General features: G+C 44.9%; 1 protein-coding gene and 1 long non-coding RNA gene across 7 annotated transcripts in view; one reads left to right on the top strand and one right to left on the bottom strand.

The window, feature by feature from the left end:
- LOC135109250 (uncharacterized) overlaps positions 1–6,142 on the bottom strand; it is a 111,758-nt gene extending 105,616 nt beyond the window's left edge. The window contains exon 1 of the long non-coding RNA XR_010272624.1: positions 5,969–6,142. This is a non-coding gene — a long non-coding RNA (uncharacterized LOC135109250). The remainder of the gene's footprint in view (positions 1–5,968) is intronic.
- LOC135109247 (uncharacterized) overlaps positions 1–7,500 on the top strand; it is a 259,673-nt gene that overhangs the window by 243,843 nt on the left and 8,330 nt on the right. The gene's annotated exons all lie outside the window — the stretch shown is intronic.

Raw genomic sequence — 7,500 nt, 5'->3', positions numbered from 1 at the left:
TATATATATATATATATATATATATATATATATATATATATATTGGCGTCCATTCCTAAGAAAAATGGTGGTTCACGTGGAGAGCAGTTTGTGTGCATCGTTTTCTTGATGCCTCGATAAAAACAGTGTGGTTGTGCGTGGCTGCGTTTGGGAGAAAAAATAGAAAGTATTTTGTTTTGTCTCAGAACCAAATGCAAACAGAGAAAAGCTTGGCGTGTGTCCCCACGGGCCAGAGTTAGCGTGTGCAGTGCCCGCTGATCGCCAGTAGGCCGGGGAAGAGCAAAACCCACACAGACCGGCCTCGCTAAGACCTCCACTGCAGTCGGGAATGGTGAAAGCCTCCCTGTATTTTTTTGTTTGTTTGTTTTTTGCATACATATATCCTCCATCCCTTCATGCGGGTATGAGACTCTTACAAAGGGGGTTACATGGCCTGAGTTCACCCCCCCAAACAACATGAACACGGCTTGTTACCTTCTCGCCAGCCGCCTGAGGGAGGGTTGACCTGAGCCCGTGCGCTGAGGGATGCTGGAGAGGGACGCGCCTGCCTCCCTCAACCACACACTAATATTCATCGAGGTACACTCTGTCTTTGTGTTTGGGAAGCCACACTGTGAAGCACGTCATCCAGATTTATATATGTATTTTTTTTCCTATTCTCCCGTTTCTTGTAAAAAGTCCACGACCTCCGACGGGACTGAGATAGACAAGGGCAAAGCCGTTCTCCCCTCGCCCTTCACCCTCGCCCATCCTTCTCACCCCACCCGTCTCACGCCCGGCAAAAGTCCACACCTGACATTTTTATTCTGTTTCTCGTCCTCGGAGGTCATGTCGCTTCAGTGTGGTGACGCCTGAGTGTCCCGCCCCACGCGCAAGACTCCCTTGTATCACTGCTGCTCTCTGTAATGGACACAACATAACATTGTGTTGATCATTCTTCAGTCTATCGATCGCTGGCGCTAACTCCTAAAAAAAAAATAATAATAACAATAAAAAATACAGTAAATTGTAGTTTTATGTTTCTTTTGAGATGACTACACGACATTTATCCAAACAGAAAACACGTTCATGATCCATATACCTGTACAACGATTACTTTAGTATTATTAGATGTCTCGGTAATTTTAGAATCTTGAGGCGATCTTTAATTCACCTCTCTTATCTAGTTGTTTAAAGGTGTATAAAAACAGAAGAGATTATCATTTTTTTTTCTTAAGGTTGCTTCGATTTTTTTGGAGTGTTAGAAGGCAATTGTAACTCTTGCATGTGTGTGTGTGTGTGTGTGTGTGTGTGTGTGTGTGTGTGTCAGTGTCGAGGTCCAGTGTCACTCTTTCGCCTGAATTCCTTGGTGAGGATTTAGACGGGTGGGAGGTGGAGATAGAAAACACTGGGGGACTCACCAACTCCCGCCCTCCCTCCCTCTCTCCCCCCTTTCACTCACTCACACATTCACTCACTCTCTCACTCACCTTCTTTAACTATATTTTCTCACTTTCTTCTGCAGCCTCACATTTGCAATTCCTATACTCATTGATAACATCTATATTATATACAGTGTTGTATCCCTAACTCTCACTTTCTCTCCCTCTCTACATCCCTCCCAGCCTCCTTCATGCAAAACCACCCCTTTCTCTCTCTCTCTCTCTCTCTCTCTCTCTCTCTCTCTCTCTCTCTCTCTCTCTCTCTCTCTCTCTCTCTCTCTCTCTCTCTCTCTCTCAAACACACACACACACACACACACACACACACACACACACACACACACACACACACACACACACACACACACACACACACACACACACATCCACAAAACCCTACCACTCAAGGTGACACACTCAAAGCCACACTTCTCCAACCACCAAAGCGTCACCTATGTAAAGAGTGGTGTTGGTGGTGATGGTGGTGATGGTGATGGTGGTGCTGGATGTAGCTGTGGTGATGGTCAGTCGTTCAGTTTAGTGTTAATTAAGCACAGCACTGGAGGAGCTCACATCGCAGAGGGCGCAATAGGCTAATATTTCCGTACAACGTGGTCAGTTTCAATACGGTGGAGTATACAACCGGATCATTAATTGTGTTTCAATGCAGATGTGTAAAGGCAGATGTTCGCGACGTGGCGTGGCGTGGCGTGCGTAAGGGAGGCGGTGCGGTGCGGCGGCGCGGTGGTGGGCGGCGCAGCGTGGGGTGAGCGCTTATCACTCCATTCACCGCCGGCTAAATTATGAGGGAAAGTTGTGTGATTTCCTGTGCATGTTCGTGAATACTCTGGAGGCAAATGACAAAAACGGGCCCATACTGGGAAATTATATGTGTCTCAATATATTTTTATGTCGTGTCGATCTATACAACTTGCTATGTGCCTGTGTATTATTTTTTTTCCATTCTTCTGTTATCTAATATCCCCTTTTTCTATGTTTATCGTAGTTCGTGCTTTTATCTCATTTTTCTTCTTCGTATTTTACTCCATTGTGTTCAGCTCTTCGCCTTCCCTTCAGCTCCTCGTTCGCCTGCTCTGTCATGCCCCTGCAAGTCCTCCAGTGCCGGCCCGCGGTACCCTGGGACCGAATTCTTCATAAAGTTATGACATATGTCATAGCTATGGTAGACGCGTATCATAACTTAGAACATCTATAAGTCGTATATCATAAGTTATGACATGAACAAAACCGTCTATCATAACCGTCTGCTATATGTAGCGCTTACTTGATTTCAAATACTAAAAGACGTAGCAAAGACTGGCGTTTACTATTAATCTATAGCTTCTATAAATATTTCTTTCGTTTTTATGTATTGGGATAAGAGACACAGTGGGTAAGATAGAAATTCAATCTTTGAAATACGGTAAATGTGATCCCGTAGGAAAGCCTCATTTCAAACAAACGCAGTGTTCAAATGCTTTGGTGGCAAGGAAGGCTCTCTCGACGATCCCCAAGGCCATCACTACTGCACAACTGCGTTTTCCCAGCAGCAACTTATCTAAGTGTTAATTTCACCTTAATTTCGGGAGCAAGTGGATTTCTCCTTTCTGTGTCACTCTGTAAGGCTTCCCTCACTAGATCGGTAACAAAGAGAATACCTGCACGGTCTAAACAATATGTTTTGATGAGTTTCACGTCACTAAGTTCATTCAATGCGTCCTATCTGAGTAAATAATTCCTGAGCTGGAGATGTTGTGGGGCAGCCATCTTGGCTGCGGGGAACGTCTGTCATAAGCCTCTAGGACAGGGTGGACCCAGTCTTAGCATCCGGCACGGATTTAAGATAGACGCACGTAGTTTATGACAAGAATGCGCCATTTTGTCCTAGCTATGACACGTTTCATAGCTAAGACTCACTAGGACCGCTTCGTGAATACAGCCCCTGGTGTCCGCCTGCCGCTTCCCGCGCCGCCCCACCCGCTGCTCCTTGACAATTATTAACTTCCTGTCACCTCATGATCGTATCCTGGTGGTGCGTAGAAATTACCTCAATGTCATGTTGATGTGTTACACTTCATGCACCGTGATTCCCGTAAAGCTGCGTGTGTTGCCTCCTCTCAGCCGTGTGTGAGGCGTGCAAGGCGCTCCCGGGCACAGCAATCGCTGATTTATTTTATTCTTTTTCATGTGGAGGGCGAGCCAAGAATGAGCAGAGTACTACAGCCCTCCTGATTAAAGGACCGCTGCCTTGCGCCGCTACTCGTGCTAGTGTTCTGTGTGACAGTTGAGAAAGCAAAGAAAAATACTGTCTAAAAAAAAAAAAAATAATAATAATAAATAAATAAAATGCGGTTCTCTCTGGATCATAATTCTTGTGCATTGATGATAAAAAATCTCAATTGGGTCTTTAATTTCCTCACAAAATGGGTAGCATTTTATATATATATATATATATATATATATATATATATATATATATATATATATATATATATATATATATATATATATATATATATATATATATATATAAGTTTTTATGTTTCTTCGTTGTTCTCAGCTGTTTTGCTTTTTCTATGTGCGCTAAATATTTTTGGTATTGTGCAGCTTTCAATTTTCTACAGTTTAGTAATTCGCATCAATATTTGTTTTCTTTTTTTCGCAGCTCTTCGTGTATATTTTCTTTTTCCTACTTTTTCCGTTTCTCTGGACATTCCCTGCCTTCGGTAATCCTCGACATTCATCTGCGGCGTTTTTTGCCCCCGTGGGTCTGGCCAGGCTGGACTTTTGCGTCTATAATCCCGTGAGGCGATTATTCCTAAATGAGTGAGTTACTGCTTGTGATTGGCTTGTCGTTATCTGCACTTCCAATATGGTGACTCGTATGAGGGATGATGCGCCTTATGGAGCAAGTTCTGCTTTAGCATTTGGAGATTATCCGAGATTTATGCTTGATTTGCTCTTAAACTTTTAGAGTCGTGGAAGTGTGAGTCATTGGCAGGAGGGTAATAAGCATGAGCAGGTCTGCGGAAAATGTTGAGTCGCTAAGCCAAAGTACCGCTCGATGCCTCGCCCTTGTGACCTCAGCCCCGACACACACCATGCTCGGGAGGAATGAAAGGCAGCCACAGCATTGCCAAACAAAGTAATTAAACTAATAGCGCCATCGAAGCTAGCGTCTGTCTACGGCCCTCGTGCCAGGCCCAGGTGATGTGCATAAAGGGAAAAAGAAAAAAAATATATACACATATGAGCTTAAATATTTATAGGTGAGGAGGGAGTTTTAGGTCTCATCGGCTTTGAGGAGAGGAATCCCATCCCGCCAGTAGGTATGTCCTGTAGCGCGGCGGCTGACGGGGCGAGGCGGAGGCCGGAGGGGGTAGGCAGGGGGGCAGGGAGGGGGTCCAGATTATTGTAGAAACCACACGCTTGTTGCTCAGCTCCCAGCGGTCGGCGGTGGTATTGTGACTGTTTGAAATGCGTAGAGATTTTCAAAAACAAATATAACATCTGAGTGGTTGAGGTGTTGCCGTAGCGAGGCGGATGCAGGCCGGAGCCAACCCCAAATGACAGCTGGAAGTACCGCCAGCGTCCACCTCTGCCTTTTCCCTGTGACTCTCAACTACTGGCTCTCTCCTCCCGGCGCCGTCACCTTTGGCCTCGGCAGGATACACGCTGAGGGCCGCCGTGGTGGGTCTATGCGCGGCCTTACGAGGGCCCAGACGGATTCGGGGACGTGAGGGGCCGCCGGGCCTCACCCTCCGCGGACCAAAGTACTCCATGTATGATTAATCAATACAGCCGCGCATGATCTCAGGCCCACCGCTTCCACATCACTGGCCTGCTCCATAAGGCACTAGAATTACTAATTTTTTTTATACCGTAACCATATTAATACGGAAACCTGATCGGCATACACTTTCCGCCCAGCAGCAGTTCGTAGGACACCAATTAACGTTAGTTGGACTTGCGGTGATCTGTCATGCATTTTGTCCCCATCACTGCCTGCTTGCACCGGGAGTGAATGACCCATACATTCATTACATGCATCGTCATTTGGCAATTTTTTTGCGTCATGAATTTGTGTTAATATTTTCTACAATGATGGGTAAGTGGATAACCCCATGATGCATAATGAGGCTGCGTTACGGCCCCAACGTCCTGTCCCCTGCCACGGTCTCGCTCCTCTGCAGGTCTCGCTCCCGGGGACACACGGCGCCGCGGACACACTTCCCTTACCACCGACGAGAGGAAACAGACACACAGACACAAGCGGAGACTCGAGCTAACAATCACGCGAGACGTCACCACAAAACCGGACATTTCTCCATCCCTTCCGCTTCATTTCACCTCGCCGGAAGGAAGAGAAACAGCGGAACAAACTCACACATGACGCACAAACATCACTGCACGTTTCCATGGGGAAGATAATGCACAGAACGCCACAGCATCACAGGAACACTGAAAAACAACACTAGGAGCACCACACACTCGGGACACAGAATCAGAATAGTCATGCACAGGAGGGTTCCTCATATTGAACCTACCGAAGAGTGTTTCCTAAGCTGTGAGTGCGTGGGCGTGGGCGTGAGTGTGGGCGTGGGCGGGGAGAGTGTGGTGGAGCTGGCTGGTGTTGTGTTGACGACTGACTACTGCCATCACGCCCGCTGTTCCCCCACCACCACAGTAACATGATAGAGTCGCTGCAGGCTCCCTCCCTCGCTCCCCTCGCTCTGTGGGTGCATATCTATATATCTATATATTTATATGTATCCATCTCTCTCTCTCTCTCTCTCTCTCTCTCTCTCTCTCTCTCTCTCTCTCTCTCTCTCTCTCTCTCTCTCTCTCTCTCTCTCTCTCTCTCGTCCCCTTCTCTCTTTTCTCTTTTTCCCCTCCCCTCATTCGCTCTTTTCCTGTTTCTTTTACTACGTGTGTATTTGTCATTTTACTCGTTTATGAATGGACCGCAGGCGTGTCCAGTATATATACATGCTGTTATATATGTACATGCACGATACTTCTGATATGAAATTAATTATTATTTGGGTAAATATGTAGATTTACTGCATGTAAATAAACTTCCTGATCGATGGCGGCTGGGAATATACGAGTTTTTATTCAAGTGCATGCTGCCTTACACACCACGTGGTTGTGTGTGTGTGTGTGTGTGTGTGTGTGTGTGTTTACTCTTTCATGCCCCTCCCCATACCATACAAATGCACGTCCAGCTATGGTTATACCTGCACATGTCTGCGTTACAAAGTCTGTGTGCGTGTGTGTGTGCGTTGAGGAAAATTTTTGCTGCTGGAGTCAGACTGGTAGTGTTTCCTGGCGGGGGTCTAAGGAGTGAGGTGTTAGGGTATGAATTCTCTGGCTATGTATCCTGCGTTTTTTTTTTTTTCTCAGTTTGTGCGATGAATAGACAACTTACATATAAAATATACATATAAAATCACACATATTCTACGTATATAGGAAATTATCCATAAAATATTCTTCGATACTCTATGTACATTGATATTCACTGGCAGCTATACATGTTTCCTTCCTGTATTCCTGCACATTAAGGTCCTCTCTGCCTGATTATTTACTTATTCATTTATTTATTTATGTATTTATTTATTATGCAAGATTGATTCTAACTATAGATAACAAAACTGGAAGAAAGATCTGCTGAAGGTCCAAGTCCCTTAAGAGGGCAATTTGAAAGCAAGTCAGGTATTACATTGCGAAGTGTCTTAATGATAATGAAGATGAATTGAGCTGCGTATCTGTTTGTCTGTCTGTTTAGATTGAAAACAATGATGAATACTTGTAGGAAGGGATGATGATTTGAGGTGTCTGTCTGCCTGTCTTTTTTTATGTATAAGTTTGTCTGTCTGTCTACCTGTCTGCCTTGCCTGCCTGTTTGTCTGTCTATCTTTTTTTTTTATTTAGTTGCCTGTTTATATCTGTCTATTTGTCTACATATCTCTTTTATTTTTATTTATTTATTTATTTTTTTGTCTACCTGCCTGCTTACCTGTATCTGAAAAATAACACAGGTATTCCCAGGTAACACTCAAGAAGCACCACTCCT

The sequence above is a fragment of the Scylla paramamosain genome, chromosome 18 (assembly GCF_035594125.1).
Source record: "Scylla paramamosain isolate STU-SP2022 chromosome 18, ASM3559412v1, whole genome shotgun sequence".
Classification (NCBI taxonomy): Eukaryota; Metazoa; Arthropoda; class Malacostraca; order Decapoda; family Portunidae; genus Scylla; species Scylla paramamosain.
Note: the sequence above shows the minus strand (reverse complement) of the source record. Positions and strands in the feature narration are given on the sequence as shown.